At 46.4% G+C, this 17,630-nt stretch overlaps 2 pseudogenes; both read left to right on the top strand.

Annotated features, from left to right (window-relative positions):
- Positions 1 to 1,319: 1,319 nt before the first annotated feature.
- On the top strand, positions 1,320 to 2,463 carry LOC126035321 (cytochrome b-like; annotated as a pseudogene).
- Positions 2,464 to 9,890: 7,427 nt separating this feature from the next.
- LOC126035334 (NADH-ubiquinone oxidoreductase chain 2-like) lies at positions 9,891 to 12,845 on the top strand (annotated as a pseudogene).
- Positions 12,846 to 17,630: the final 4,785 nt, after the last annotated feature.

The following is a 17,630-nucleotide window of genomic DNA, read 5'->3' as shown; positions in this document are numbered from 1 at the left end:
GATGTGGATCAATCACCAGTATCACTGTCATGCTGCTTACTACAGTCAGTGTGTTCCATATCAATCTCAGCATAAGGTTTCATCCATTTAGTTAGAATCCACTTTGGCCCATTTTCTGTAATGACACAAGCATAACCTCGGCCCCACGTTATTACTTTAAAAGGTCCCTCCCATTGCTGACGCTCAATATTTTTAACCCAGACTTTCCACCCATTATCAATATTTTGAATCCCACTATTCATTGTTTGAAAATGCCAAACTACAGGAGGAACAACTGACTCTCCATGCAGAGTCAAAAAATTCATCATATATATTGCTTTCACGAGTCTATTTGAAGGAGATTCCCCTAATTCCCCCATTTTTTGTTTCTTCCAAAAAATCTTTTAATACATCGCCTTTTCCACATCCAGCCAACTCGGACTAATAATAGTTACCATCGGACTAAACCTCCCCGAACTAGCCTTCCTACACATCTCAACCCACGCCTTCTTCAAAGCCATACTATTTCTCTGCTCAGGGTCAATCATTCACGCCCTCAACAGAGAACAAGACATCCGAAAAATAGGAGGCCTACAAAAAATACTTCCAACAACCACCACCTGTCTAACTATCGGAAACCTTGCCCTAATAGGAACACCATTCCTAGCAGGGTTTTACTCAAAAGACCCAATCATCGAAAGCCTAAACACATCCTACCTAAACGCCTGAGCTTTACTCCTAACACTCCTAGCAACATCGTTCACCGCAGCATACAGCCTACGCATGACCCTACTAGTCCAAACAGGATCCCCACGAACACCCACAATCACACCCATAAATGAAAACACCCCTACACTTATCAACCCAATCACCCGCCTCGCCCTAGGAAGCATCACAGCAGGTCTACTCATCACATCCTACATCACCCCCACAAAAACCCTCCCACTAACCATACCAACCCTCACAAAAACCGCTGCAATTATCGTCACAATCCTAGGCATCATCCTAGCCCTAGAACTATCAACCATCACACACACCCTAACTCAACCAAAACAAACCCCATACCTAAACTTCTCTTCCATACTAGGATACTTTAATCCCCTAACACATCGCCTTAGCTCCCTAACCCTTCTAAACAGCGGACAAAAAATTGCCTCTCACCTAATCGACCTGTCCTGATACAAAAAAATAGGCCCTGAAGGGCTTGCTAACCTCCAACTTACAGCAATCAAAACCTCACCCCCCCTACACACCGGACTACTTAAAACCTACCTAGGAACCTTCACCCTATCTACCCTCATCATTCTCCTGTCAACACACTAACCCCCCCCCCCCCATTAATGGCTCCCAATCCCCGAAAATCCCACCCATTACTCAAAATAATCAACAACTCCCTAATCGACCTACCTACCCCACCAAACATCTCCATTTGATGAAACTTCGGATCCCTACTAGGAATCTGCCTACTAACACAAATCCTAACCGGCCTACTACTGGCAACACACTACACTGCAGACACCAGCCTAGCCTTCTCATCCGTAGCTCATACATGCCGGAACGTACAATACGGCTGACTAATCCGCAACCTACATGCCAATGGAGCATCCTTCTTCTTCATTTGCATCTACCTCCATATCGGCCGAGGACTCTACTACGGCTCATACCTGTACAAAGAAACCTGAAACACAGGTATCATTCTCCTACTAACCCTCATAGCAACTGCCTTCGTAGGCTACGTTCTCCCATGAGGCCAAATATCCTTCTGAGGGGCTACAGTTATCACCAATCTGTTCTCTGCCATCCCATACATTGGACAGACCATTGTAGAATGAGCCTGAGGAGGATTCTCTGTAGACAACCCTACCCTCACCCGATTCTTTGCTCTACACTTTTTACTCCCATTCCTAATCGCAAGCCTCACTCTAATCCACTTTACCTTCCTCCACGAATCCGGCTCAAATAACCCCCTAGGCATCATCTCAAACTGCGACAAAATCCCCTTCCACCCCTACTTCTCCTTAAAAGACATCTTAGGCTTCCTATTAATACTACTCCCACTAACAACCCTAGCACTATTCTCCCCCAACCTTCTGGGAGACCCAGAAAACTTCACCCCAGCAAACCCCCTAACTACACCCCCACATATCAAGCCAGAATGGTATTTCCTATTCGCATACGCTATCCTACGCTCAATCCCAAATAAACTAGGAGGAGTACTGGCCCTAGCTGCCTCCGTATTAATCCTATTTCTAATCCCCTTCCTACACAAATCCAAACAGCGCACAATAACCTTCCGACCCTTCTCTCAAATTCTATTCTGAACCCTAATTGCTAATCTCCTAATCCTCACATGAATCGGCAGCCAACCAGTAGAACACCCCTTCATTATTATTGGCCAACTAGCCTCTCTTACATACTTCCTCATCCTCTTAGCCCTCTTCCCACTAACCGGAGCCCTAGAAAACAAACTCCTCAACCACTAAATACTCTAATAGTTTATAAAAAACATTGGTCTTGTAAACCAAAGACTGAAGACTGTCCCCTTCTTAGAGTTCCTGACCCGAAAGGGTCATTATTGCCAAATTTTAACTACGAAATCCCCTACCAACCCCCCCCCCCCCCCCACTATGTATTATTGTACATTGAGTTATATATCCAATATACTATCACATTATATTCATTTCATGAATGACATATATAATGTATGTATTATGTACATATATCATGTTATGTAAACATATAATTATCTTCCACATCCTACTTTCAAGAACAGGTTATCACTTCATGCACTCTCGGACTAACACCACTCTAACAGGACTAAACCCATGCCAAAGGTGAACCTATTATACACAACTTGATCTTCCATATGAATATTCACTACGTAACAGTGAGACTGCGGTGATTGTAAGTCATAAGCCACGCATGATCTCTGCCAACACTCATGCCCCTCCATTACCTCTCTCGTTAGCTAACCAAGAGCGGCTAGGTTATCTATTAATCGTTCTGTCCCAGAGAGATCATCAACCCGGTGCACGTAAAGGCCCTACATTCCCAGCTTCAGGATCATTCTTTCCCCCTAAACCCCTAGCACTACTTGCTCTTTGGTGCCTCTGGTTCTTACCTCAGGGCCGTAACTTGATTAATCCCTTAGTATTGCCTTTCAGTGATCCTAAGCTATTTCAGGTACTACTTGGCCGCTTGAATCGTATCACTCAAGTGGTTTTTCTCTATTGGTTCCCTCTCTTTCTGGGTAACCTCACAGGTGGCCCTCACATATGTGTTCAGGAGAGATTGGTCTAAGACGTGGGCTTAATGGTCCTCGGTCTATTTCAGGGTACTTCAAGCGCTACTCAATGATATGGCTGGCGTGCGATTGAGATTGTTATCTGGCACTGATGCACTGGTCAGGAGCATCTGGTCCTCGCGCTATTCCTTGACCTCAGGGGATGTCCGATGAGATGGTTGGAGCACTATGGAACTGTTGTCTGGCATTGATGCACTGGTCACGAGCACTTGGTTATGGTGTATCCACAAACCCTATTATAGGGGTTATTTGGTGAATGCTTGCTGGACATATTACATTATCATTTTTTCCCTTTTTTTTAACAACACTAACCATTTAACAACCAAAATATACATCATGTTATCATACAAACTTTTCACATCATTCAAATGTCAAAAGCAATGAAATTCCATCAAATAACAGAATTTTATCATCCATTATTTATCACTTTTTTCACATCATTCAGATGTCAAAAGCACTGGAATCTCATTAATAACAGAACTTTATCATCCATTATTTATCACTTTTTTCACATCATTCAGATGTCAAAAGCACTGGAATTCCATTAACAATGGAACTTTATCATCCATTATTTATTCCTTTTTTCACATCATTCAGATGTTAAAAGCACTGGAATCTCATTAATAACGGAATTTTATCATCCATTATTTATCACTTTTTCACATCATTCAAATGTCAAAAGCAATGAAATTCCATCAAATAACAGAATTTTATCATCCATTATTTATCACTTTTTTCACATCATTCAGATGTCAAAAGCACTGGAATTCCATCAAATAACAGAATTTTATCATCCATTATTTATCACTTTTTTCACATCATTCAGATGTCAAAAGCACTGGAATTCCATTAACAATGGAACTTTATCATCCATTATTTATTCCTTTTTTCACATCATTCAGATGTTAAAAGCACTGGAATCTCATTAATAACAGAACTTTATCATCCATTATTTATCACTTTTTCACATCATTCAAATGTCAAAAGCACTGGAATTCCATTAACAATGGAACTTTATCATCCATTATTTATTCTTTTCACATCATTCAGATGTCAAAAGCACTGGAATCTCATTAATAACAGAACTTTATCATCCATTATTTATCACTTTTTTCACATCATTCAGATGTCAAAAGCACTGGAATTCCATTAACAATGGAACTTTATCATCCATTATTTATTCCTTTTTTCACATCATTCAGATGTTAAAAGCACTGGAATTTCATTAAATAGCTGAACCCACCACCCACATTTATCTTTCCCCACATCTACTCTAAACCCTAAAAACACTAAAACCACACCAACAATCAAACTTCCCCACTTACCACCTCACCTCCACCCACCAACTTCGTCCCCACAAACCAACCCCTCAAAACTATATTCCTTCCCCCACCTATACAAACCTCAGAAAAAAAGGACTTAAACCTCTATCACCAACTCCCAAAGCTGGTATTTTTCATTAAACTATTCTCTGACCCCCCCCCCCCCCAAACCGCCCGAATCGCCCCACAAGATAACCCTCGCACAAGTTCCAACACAACAAATAATGTCAACAATAACCCCCACCCTGCCGCCAAGAACATGCCTGCGCCACATGAATAAAACATAGCAACACCACTAAAATCCAACCGCCCTACAAAAATACCATCACTATCAACAGTAACTACCCCCATCTTCCAACATTCAACCCCACCAACAATCACCCCCACAACCAACACCAAAACTATCCCCGCCCATACCCCAGAACCCGCCAGTCCCCCCAAGACTCAGGAAAAGGATCTGCTGCCATACATACTGAATAAACAAAAACCACTAACATCCCACCTAAATACACCATAAACAACACCAAAGCCACAAACGGCACCCCCAAACTTACTAATCACCCACACCCTACAACAGACCCCAACACTAACCCAACCACCCCATAATAAGGTGAAGGATTAGACGCCACTGCCAACCCCCCTAAAACAAACCCTACCCCCAAAAGAAGGACAAAATATGCCATTATAATTTCTGCTTGGCCTTTCTCCAAAACCTACGACCTGAAAAATCGCCGTTGTAAACTTCAACTACAGAAACCCAAAAAGACTTTCCCCTCCTCCCTCACCAAAACAACCACATACCCCACAACCCATCCAACATACGCTACGCCCACAACAAACTACCTCCCCCAACCCCCCGCCTAAACAACAACTCAACCCACCCCATCATTTCCCTGTAACATTAACCCAAACTACAACTCTAATAATCCCCATCCAACCCAAATACCACTACAACACTAACTACCACAACTAAAACTACCTTCCCACAAAAACAACCACACAACTCCCAACCACCAAATACCCCCTAAACCCTACCTACAAACAATACCCAACATTATACCCGAGCCTACCCCACTACCCTTCCTCCACCCCAAACAACATCAATTTCTCTACAACCAACAACACAAACCATGTCTTCCCACATCCTATTTACACCTTCCCACATCACCACATAACAAAAGCACTGGAATTCCATTAATAACCCTAAACAACATTACATTATCTACACATAAGTATTAAAGGAACCCCCTTGCACAAACACATCAAACATCCCATCCGTCATTCCCTCATCAACTACAATCAATCACACAAACCTACAACAGCCTTATATCAAAACCAAAAAATAAATAATTCACATTCACGACAGCCTTATATCAAAACCAAAAAATAAATAATTCACATTCACGACTTCTCCCCACAGGTCCCAGTAGCTTATAACAAAGCATGGCACTGAAGATGCCAAGATGGCCACTACACATAGCCCATGGACAAAAGACTTAGTCCTAACCTTGCTGTTAACTAGTGCTAAACATATACATGCAAGTATCCACGCTCCAGTGTAAATGCCCTTAATTTCTTACTAAGATGACAGGAGCAGGCATCAGGCACACCCATTCAATGTAGCCCAAGACGCCTTGCTTAGCCACACCCCCACGGGTACTCAGCAGTAATTAACATTAAGCAATAAGTGTAAACTTGACTTAGTTATAGCACCCACCCAGGGTTGGTAAATCTTGTGCCAGCCACCGCGGTCATACAAGAGACCCAAGCTAACAGCACACGGCGTAAAGAGCGGGTCCTTACCTATCCAGATAGTTAGGATTAAATCGCAACTAAGCTGTCATATGCCTAAGATGCGTCTAAAACCACCCTCAAAATGATCCCAACACCCGCGATCAATTAAACCCCGCGAAAGCCAGGGCTCAAACTGGGATTAGATACCCCACTATGCCTGGCCCTAAATCTTGATACTCACTTTACAAAAGTATCCGCCTGAGAACTATGAGCACAAACGCTTAAAACTCTAAGGACTTGGCGGTGCCCCAAACCCACCTAGAGGAGCCTGTTCTATAATCGATAATCCACGCTACACCCAACCACCCCTCGCCCAAGCAGCCTACATACCGCCGTCGCCAGCCCACCTCCTCTGAGAGCTCAACAGTGGGCCCAATAGCCTCACCCACTAAAAAGACAGGTCAAGGTATAGCCTGCGGAGTGGAAGAAATGGGCTACATTTTCTAAGGTAGAAGATCATACGGAAGGGGGCATGAAACCAGCCTCCGGAAGGCGGATTTAGCAGTAAAATGGGATAATAAAGCCCTATTTAAGCTGGCCCTGAGGCACGTACATACCACCCGTCACCCTCCTCGTAGGCCATAATCCCCATAACTAATAGCCTATACTGCCAAAGATGAGGTAAGTCGTAACAAGGTAAGTGTACCGGAAGGTGCACTTAGCATACCAGGACGTAGCTATAACGCAAAGCATTCAGCTTACACCTGAAAGATACCTACTACCTCTTAGGTCGTCCTGAAGCTAAACTCTAGCCCAACCATGCCATCAAATAACAACCAGAACCTACCTTCATCCACAAACTAAAACATTCTCCTAACTTAGTATAGGCGATAGAAAAGTTTCCTACCGGCGCATTAGAGACTCGTACCGTAAGGGAAAGATGAAATAATAATGAAAACTTAAGCAACATACAGCAAAGATAAACCCTTGTACCTCTTGCATCATGATCTAGCAAGAACAACCAAGCAAAACGAATTAAAGCTTGCCCTCCCGAAACCCAAGCGAGCTACTTGTAGGCAGCTACATCTGAGCGAGCGAACCCGTCTCTGTTGCAAAAGAGTGGGATGACCTACTAGTAGAGGTGAAAAGCCAATCGAGCTGGGTGATAGCTGGTTGCCTGTGAAATGAATTTAAGTTCATCCTTAATTCTTCTCCAAGGACTATCAACCAACCCCCACGTAACGAATTAAGAGTAATTCAAAGGAGGTACAGCTCCTTTGAAAAAGAGTACAATCTCCCGCAGCGGATATATACCACCATCCCCCTAACTTGTAGGCCCTTAAGCAGCCACCAGCAAAGAGTGCGTCAAAGCTCTCTCCCCAAAAATATAAAAACAACATGATTCCCTCTACACTAACGGGCCAACCTATTACAATAGGAGAACCAATGCTACAATGAGTAATTAGGAGTATCTCCTCTAAAGCGCAAACTTACATCATTACATTATTAACAGCACCTAATTAATACTACAACCCTAACAAGCCCACACATTAAAACCACCCTGTTAACCCAACCCAGGAGCGCCCACTAGAAAGACTAAAATCTGTAAAAGGAACTAGGCAAACCTAAGACCCGACTGTTTACCAAAAACATAGCCTTCAGCAAACCCAGTATTGAAGGTGATGCCTGCCCAGTGACTTCGGTTCAACGGCCGCGGTATCCTAACCGTGCGAAGGTAGCGCAATCAATTGTCCCATAAATCGGGACTTGTATGAATGGCTAAACGAGGCCTTAACTGTCTGTGATGGGTTGACCCTGGCTGAACACCAGGTGCCCACCAAAGCCGTTCTATCACTCCCCCATCCTCAGCTGGATAGGGGAGAGAAAATATAACAAAAGGCTCGCGGGTCGAGATAAGGACAGGAGAGATCATTCACTATTACTGTCACGGGCAAAACAGACTCAGTTTGCAAAATTAACTCAATTTATTACAAATCAACCAGAGCAAGGTAATGAGAAATAAAATGAAATCTCAGAACACCTTCCCACCACCCCTCCCTTCTTCCCGGGCACAACTACCCTCCCGGATTTCACCACCAAGCCCCCCCAGCGGCACAGGGGGACAGGGATGGGGTTTATGGTCATCACACGTTATTTTCTGCCGCTTCACCTCCTCAGGACGAGGGCTGATCACACTCTTCCCCTGCTCCAGCGTGGGGTCCCACCCACGGGAGACAGTCCTCCACGAACTCCTCCAACGTGGGCCATTCCCACGGGCTGCAGTTCTTCACGAACTGCTCCAGCATGGGTCCATTCCACGGTGTGCAGTCCTTCAGGAGCACACTGCTCCAGCGCGGGTCCCCCACGGGGTCACAAGTCCTGCCAGAAAACCTGCTCCGTGGGCTCCTCTCTCCACAGATCCGCAGGTTCTGCCAGGAGCCTGCTCCAGCGCGGGGTTCCCACGGGGTCACAGCCTCCTTCGGGAACCCACCTGCTCCGGCGTGGGGTCCCTCACGGGCTACAGGTGGATATCTGCTCCACCGTGGACCTCCCTGGACTGCAGGGGGACAGCCTGCCTCACCAGGGTCTTCACCACGGGCTGCAGGGGAATCTTCGCTCCGGCGCCTGGAGCATCTCCTCCCCCTCCTTCTTCACTGACCTTGGTGTCCGCAGGCTTGTTTCTCTTACATGTTCTCACTCCTCACTCCGGCGGCAGTTTCTCTCCCGTCCTAACTTTTTTTCCTTCTTAAAAATGTTATCACAGAGGCGTTACCACTATCACTGATTGGCTCGGCCTTGGCCAGCGGCGGGTCCGTCTTAGAGCCGGCTAGTATGGGCTCGCTCTCTCTCGAACACAGGGGAAGCTTCCAGCAGCTTCTTACAGAAGCCACCCCTGTAACCCCCCCCGCTACCAAAAGCTTGCCAAACAAAACCAATACACTGTCTCTCACAGATAGTCAGTGAAATTGATCTTCCTGTGCAAAAGCAGGAATAAGCACATAAGACGAGAAGACCCTGTGGAACTTAAAAACCAGCAGCCACCATGCATAAACACCAACCTACCAGGTCTACAATTACAAATCCAAGTACTGGCTCACATTTTTTGGTTGGGGCGACCTTGGAGAAGAAAAAAACCTCCAAAAACAAGACCACACCTCTTAACTAAGAGCAACCTCTCAAAGTACTAACAGTGACCAGACCCAATAAAAATTGATCAACGGACCAAGCTACCCCAGGGATAACAGCGCAATCTCTCCTAAGAGCCCCTATCGACGGAGAGGTTTACGACCTCGATGTTGGATCAGGACATCCTAATGGTGCAGCCGCTATTAAGGGTTCGTTTGTTCAACGATTAACAGTCCTACGTGATCTGAGTTCAGACCGGAGCAATCCAGGTCGGTTTCTATCTATGCTACACTTTTCCTAGTATGAAAGGACCGGAAAAGTAAGGCCAATACTACAAGCACGCCTTCTCCCTAAATAGTGACTCCAACTAAATTATAAAAGGAACCCCCACATAACCCCAAGCCCCAGAGAAGGGCCGCTAGCTTGGCAGAGTCCGGCAAATGCAAAAGGCTTAAGCCCTTTACCCAGAGGTTCAAGTCCTCTCCCTAGCCCTACAATCAATGATCCAACTCCATGCCTTAACTTACCTTACCATAACCCTGTCCTATGTAATCCCAATCCTAATCGCCGTGGCCTTCTTCACACTAGTAGAACGAAAAATCTTAAGTTACATACAAGCTCGAAAAGGTCCAAATATCGTAGGACCCTTCGGGCTATTACAACCCGTAGCTGACGGTGTAAAATTATTTATCAAAGAACCCATCCGCCCATCCACCTCCTCCCCCCTCCTCTTCACTATAACCCCCATACTAGCCCTCCTCCTAGCACTATTTGAATCCCCCTCCCCCTCCCATTTTCCCTTGCCGACCTAAATCTCGGCTTACTCTTCCTCCTAGCCATGTCAAGCCTGGCAGTATACTCAATCCTATGGTCTGGATGAGCCTCAAACTCAAAATATGCACTAATTGGAGCCCTCCGAGCAGTAGCACAAACCATCTCATACGAAGTCACACTAGCCATTATTCTCTTATCTGTAATCCTCCTAAGTGGCAACTATACCCTACGCACACTTACCATCACCCAAGAACCTCTCTACCTCATCTTCTCTTCCTGACCCCTTACAATAATATGATACATTTCTACCCTAGCCGAAACAAACCGAGCCCCATTCGACCTCACAGAAGGAGAATCCGAACTAGTCTCAGGCTTTAACGTAGAATATGCTGCAGGACCATTTGCCCTATTCTTCCTAGCTGAGTACGCAAACATTATATTAATAAACACACTAACCGCAATCCTATTCCTAAACCCTAGCTCACTAAACCTACCCCCACAACTATTCACAATAACCCTCGCAACAAAAATCCTACTCTTATCCTCCGGATTTTTATGAATCCGCGCCTCCTATCCACACTTCCGCTATGACCAGCTCATACACCTCCTCTGAAAAAGCTTCCTACCCCTAACACTATCATTATGCCTCTGGCACATTAGCATACCAATCTCTTACGCAGGAGTACCCCCCTGCTTAAGGAAATGTGCCTGAATGTAAAGGGTCACTATGATAAAGTGAACATAGAGGTACACTAACCCTCTCATTTCCTAACATCTCCACCAAACCTTAGAAAAGTAGGAATCGAACCTACACAGAAGAGATCAAACCCCTCCATACTTCCTCTATATTATTTTCTAGAAGGGTCAGCTAACAAAGCTATCGGGCCCATACCCCGAAAATGATGGTTTAACTCCTTCCTCTGCTAATGAACCCCCACACAAAACTAATCTCCTCCCTAAGCCTAATTCTAGGAACAACTATCACAATCTCAAGCACTCATTGAATAATAGCCTGAGCTGGACTAGAACTTAACACCCTTGCCATCCTTCCGTTTATCTCAAAATCCCACCATCCCCGAGCCACTGAAGCAGCAATCAAATACTTCCTAGTACAAGCAACAGCCTCCACACTCCTCCTATTCTCAAGCATAATAAACGCATGATCTACAGGTCAGTGAGATATCACCCAACTAACCCACCCTACCTCATCCATACTGCTAACAGTAGCAATTGCAATAAAACTCGGACTAGTCCCCTTCCACTTCTGATTCCCAGAAGTACTACAAGGCTCACCTCTAATCACCGCCCTACTCCTCTCCACAATAATAAAATTCCCCCCAACTACCCTACTCCTCATAACCTCCCATTCACTTGACCCAGCACTACTAACCATCCTAGCCATTACCTCCGTAGCCCTCGGAGGATGAATGGGTCTAAATCAAACACAACTCCGAAAAGTCTTAGCCTTCTCATCCATCGCACACCTAGGATGAATAGCCATAGTAATCATTTACAACCCCAAACTCGCCCTACTAACCTTTTACCTATACACCATAATAACCACTGCCGTATTTCTCACCCTCAACTCAACTAAAGCCCTAAAAATAACAACACTAATGACATCATGAACAAAATCCCCCACACTAAATGCAACCCTCATGTTAGCCCTACTCTCCCTAGCAGGACTCCCTCCACTTACAGGCTTCCTACCCAAATGACTAATCATTCAAGAACTAACTAAACAAGAAATAACCACAACAGCTACAACCCTAGCCATCCTCTCCCTCCTAGGATTATTTTTCTACCTCCGCCTCGCATATCACTCAACAATCACACTACCCCCTAATTCCACAAACCACATAAAACACTGGCACTTCACTAAAACAACAAATATTACAACTGCCATCTTCACTACCCTATCCACACTAATCCTGCCACTATCCCCTCTAATCCTAGCCACCACCTAGAAACTTAGGATAACTACCAAACCGAAGGCCTTCAAAGCCTTAAATAAGAGTTAAACCCTCTTAGTTTCTGCTAAGACCCGCAGGATATTACCCTGCATCCCCTGAATGCAACTCAGATGCTTTAACTAAGCTAGAGCCTTACCTAGATAGATGGGCCTTGATCCCATAAAACCCTAGTTAACAGCTAGGTGCCCCAACCAGCGAGCTTCTACCTAACAGACCCTGGCACATCCTTAATGCGCATCAATGAGCTTGCAACTCAACATGAACTTCACTACAGGGCCGATAAGAAGAGGAATCAAACCCCTGTAAAAAGGACTACAGCCTAACGCTTAAACACTCAGCCATCTTACCTGTGACATTTATTAATCGATGAATATTCTCAACCAACCACAAAGACATTGGTACCCTATACTTAATCTTCGGCGCTTGAGCCGGCATAGTAGGCACTGCCCTTAGCCTCCTCATCCGCGCAGAACTCGGCCAACCAGGCACACTACTAGGCGACGACCAAATCTACAATGTAATCGTCACCGCACATGCCTTCGTAATAATCTTCTTCATAGTCATACCAATCATAATCGGAGGCTTCGGAAACTGACTCGTCCCACTCATAATTGGCACCCCTGACATAGCCTTCCCACGCATAAACAACATAAGCTTCTGACTACTCCCCCCATCTTTCCTCCTCCTACTAGCCTCCTCAACCGTAGAAGCAGGAGCTGGTACTGGATGAACTGTTTACCCCCCATTAGCTGGCAATATAGCCCACGCTGGAGCCTCAGTAGACCTAGCTATCTTCTCTGTAGGGATTGGCGCTCGGAAGATCTCGCGATGTACGGAAAGAGAAGGGTTAAAGGAGGCGGGATGACCGACAGACAGTATATAAGGGCGTGACGCAGTTGAATAAACGCCATTTGCAGCATCCTCATATTGGTGTCAGTGCTCTGTGGCCCAGGGTATGGTGGACCCTGTGCCGAGTCCCACGGGGTGATCAGACGAATGTCTACAAGTGGTGACCCTGACGTGATTGGACATCGGCGGATTACGCGGGGCGTAATCGAAGGCCTGGCCAGGCATGGAAGGAGTCCTGAAGGTGTTGGACTCATGCTCTAGAGAGGTAAAAATCCCTATGGGACAAAAAGAAGCGAAAGCTTGCCTAGAGCGGCTCCTGAAAGAGGAAGCGATAGAGCGCCCGGGGGACATATTGTCTCCTGAGTGCTGGCCGAAATGCACCGCGGCTTTAGCGGAACAGGCTATGGCGACGCAGCATGGTCCGGAGTTAAAGACGTGGGGGCGGATTAGGGCGATTTTCAGGAAAGTGCGGGAGGAGGGCTTAACATGGAAGGAAGCAAAGAGATTGATGCACGCGCAGGCGGATCGGGGCGTGCAGGCGGATGGGGAGGCGCGGACAGAAGGGCTGACGGAGGTAGCGGAGCAGACGCCTCTGGTGCTCCCAGTGCAGCCGTCGGCACCGGCCGAACCACCGGGATACCCTTGGGAGGAGTTTGAACGGGAGCGTGAACGGGCGAGAGAGGAGGAGCGGGAGAAAGAGCGACAGTTAATTCAGGAGGCAGAGGAACCCGTGGCTGAGCAAAGGAGACGGGAGAAGGAGAGGCAGAGACTAGAGGAGGCGGAGAGGGCTGTGATGAAGGGATCAGAAAAGGAGCAGGTAGAGGAGGGAGCGGTTCCCCTGTATGATCCGGAGGATTGGGTGCCGGGACGTGTTTTGCGAACCGCGCCACAAGCGCACCCTAAGATGGCGCCGACATCCGCTTTCTCCCCGGATGTCTCTCCGGAGGTCGGGAGAGGCGGAGCACGGCCAAAGGAAGGAGGAAGGAAAGTCAGGACACTCCCTCTTCCGCGCGTAGCGGAAGAGGAAGAGAGTGGGCCGGACTCAATCGAGGGGTCGGCTCAACAGTTAGAGGAGGCGTGGCAACTGGTGGGCGGAAACCGCTGTCGTCCGCCGCACGCAGCGATAAAACAAAAGGCTATCTCCGGCTGTAAGGCGCAGTCGGCAGCAGCCAGTGAAAAGGCAACGCCTATGCCTTTAATACCTGCGCCCGACCCAGCTACAGATCCGCTGCAGATGTTGCAGCGAGTAGTAGAGGAGATGCAGGAGCAGGTGAAGCAACAGCGGCAGCTGCTACAAGCAGCTGGGGAACAGAAAGGAGTTCCCGATTCACCGAAGGTCACGTTGCCAGACTGGAAAATTGTAGCAAAGGAATGTGTTATGGACGGCATACGCTTTGAAGGACCCCCTTTAGTTTGCCCAGTCCGAGCTGGTCCAGGTGGTGTAGGGGTGGAGTGGTCTCCGTTAGATAGCAAGCTTTTGCAACAAGTGAAGAAGACCGTGGATGATTACGGCTTAGGACATCCCATGACAGGCTCTCTTTTAGATGTGGTTTTTTCAGGTTCACTGACTCCCTGGGATTCGCGACAGTTTTGCAGTATGATTTTGACTCACACCTTTTTCTTGATTTAGAAAGAAGCTTGGACAAACAGATTACAAGCAGCACTAGTTGAGGCCCAACAAGAAAGACCCAGAAACAGGAAAGTGGGAAGGTGGGTGGCGCTTGGTGACACAGGGAAGAGGGTATGCTGCAGTACAATCATCAGAGCACCCAGACTCACGTGTGCGCTGGGTGCCGTCACGGTGTTTGAAACCAGACCTCAGTCAATAACGATTTGTTGTGAGTTATTTTGCAGGATGCCGTTCAGAAGATCATCTGAGTACCTGCACTGTGGTCGCTGTGACCTTTGGGTGCTTACCAAGTATGACTGCTGTGGACAACAACTCTGGAGACGCACCAACCGAGCATCAAAATGGTGTGACCGATGTTTTGAACACCGCAGATCCACTTTACAGCAACCGCTGTGTGTACCCCGCAAGCAGGGGACTATGATATGCTTTTAGACAAAGCCAATCAATTACAGGAGGCAGGTGACAGTGGCTTGACAATCTCCTCTCGTCGACCTGGCAATGGCTCCTGTCTTTGATTGACTGAAAAACGTTGACCCTATTTGGAATCCTTTTGGTGGTGGTTATTATGGTTTGTTGTGGGATACCAGCACTGACTGTTTGCGTGCGGAAACTCTTTATACAGAGTGCGGGTACCCACCAGTACACGAATTACTATGAGGTGGTGGAATCACTTATAGCTGTAACGCCAGTTTGTACCGTCGGTCATCCGCCATAGTGAGGGGGGACTTGTAGGGATTGGCGCTCGGAAGATCTCGCGATGTACGGAAAGAGAAGGGTTAAAGGAGGCGGGATGACCGACAGACAGTATATAAGGGCGTGACGCAGTTGAATAAACGCCATTTGCAGCATCCTCATATTGGTGTCAGTGCTCTGTGGCCCAGGGTATGGTGGACCCTGTGCCGAGTCCCACGGGGTGATCAGACGAATGTCTACACTTCTCCCTACATCTAGCCGGAGTCTCATCCATTCTAGGAGCAATTAACTTCATCACAACCGCCATTAACATAAAACCCCCAGCCCTCTCCCAATACCAAACACCCCTATTTGTATGATCCGTCCTCATCACCGCCGTCCTACTACTGCTCTCACTTCCAGTCCTAGCTGCCGGCATTACTATACTACTAACAGATCGAAACCTCAACACAACATTCTTCGACCCTGCCGGTGGAGGTGACCCCATCCTATATCAACATCTCTTCTGATTCTTCGGCCACCCAGAAGTCTACATCCTAATTCTACCAGGCTTTGGAATTATTTCTCATGTAGTAACATATTACGCAGGTAAAAAAGAACCCTTCGGTTATATAGGAATAGTATGAGCTATACTATCAATTGGATTCCTAGGCTTCATTGTATGAGCCCACCATATATTTACAGTAGGAATAGATGTAGACACCCGAGCATACTTCACATCCGCCACTATAATTATTGCTATCCCAACTGGCATTAAAGTTTTCAGCTGACTAGCAACACTCCACGGAGGAACCATTAAATGGGACCCCCCAATACTATGAGCCCTAGGCTTCATCTTCCTATTCACTATTGGAGGCCTAACAGGAATTGTCCTAGCAAACTCCTCACTAGACATTGCCCTACACGACACATACTACGTAGTTGCTCACTTCCACTACGTACTTTCAATAGGAGCTGTCTTTGCCATTCTAGCAGGGTTTACCCACTGATTCCCCCTACTAACAGGATTTACCCTCCACCCCACATGATCTAAAGCACACTTCGGAGTCATGTTTACAGGAGTAAAACTAACCTTCTTCCCACAGCATTTCCTAGGCCTCGCCGGAATACCTCGACGATACTCAGATTACCCAGACGCCTACACCCTATGAAACACTATGTCCTCCATCGGCTCATTAATCTCAATAGTAGCCGTAATTATACTAATATTCATCATCTGAGAAGCCTTCGCCTCAAAACGAAAAGTTCTACAACCAGAACTAACCACAACCAATGTTGAATGAATCCACGGCTGCCCACCCCCATACCACACCTTCGAACAACCAGCCTTTGTCCAAGTACAAGAAAGGAAGGAATCGAACCCCCGTACACTGGTTTCAAGCCAGCCGCATCTAACCATCTATGCTTCTTTCTCCCATGAGATGTTAGTAAAACAATTACATAGCCTTGTCAAGACTAAATTACAGGTGAAACCCCCGTACACCTCATCATGGCCAACCACTCACAATTCGGTTTCCAAGACGCCTCATCCCCTATCATAGAAGAACTCATCGAATTCCACGACCACGCCCTAATAGTTGCACTAGCAATCTGCAGCCTAGTCCTATATCTCCTAGCACTAATACTAATAGAAAGCCTATCCTCAAACACCGTTGATGCCCAAGAAATTGAACTAATCTGAACAATCCTACCAGCAATCATACTAATTATACTAGCCCTCCCATCCCTACAAATCCTCTACATAATAGATGAAATCAACGAACCAGACCTCACACTGAAAGCCATCGGCCATCAATGATACTGAACTTACGAATATACAGACCTCAAAGACCTAACATTCGACTCCTACATAACACCAACAACCGACTTACCACTAGGACACTTCCGACTACTAGAAGTTGACCACCGCGTAGTCATCCCAATAGAATCACCTATCCGCATTATCGTTACCGCTAATGATGTACTCCACGCTTGAGCAGTCCCCGCACTAGGCGTAAAAACTGATGCAATCCCAGGACAACTAAACCAAACATCATTCATTACCACTCGCCCTGGGATCTTTTACGGCCAATGCTCAGAAATCTGCGGGGCTAACCACAGCTACATGCCAATCGTAGTAGAATCTACCCCCCTAACCCACTTCGAACACTGATCCACACTTATATCTTCCTAATCATTAAGAAGCTATGCAACAGCACTAGCCTTTTAAGCTAGAGAAAGAGGACCACTCATCCCTCCTTAATGAT

The sequence above is a fragment of the Accipiter gentilis genome, chromosome W (genome assembly GCF_929443795.1).
Source record: "Accipiter gentilis chromosome W, bAccGen1.1, whole genome shotgun sequence".
Classification (NCBI taxonomy): domain Eukaryota; kingdom Metazoa; phylum Chordata; class Aves; order Accipitriformes; family Accipitridae; genus Astur; species Astur gentilis.
This window is presented reverse-complemented; position numbering and strand designations above follow the sequence as displayed.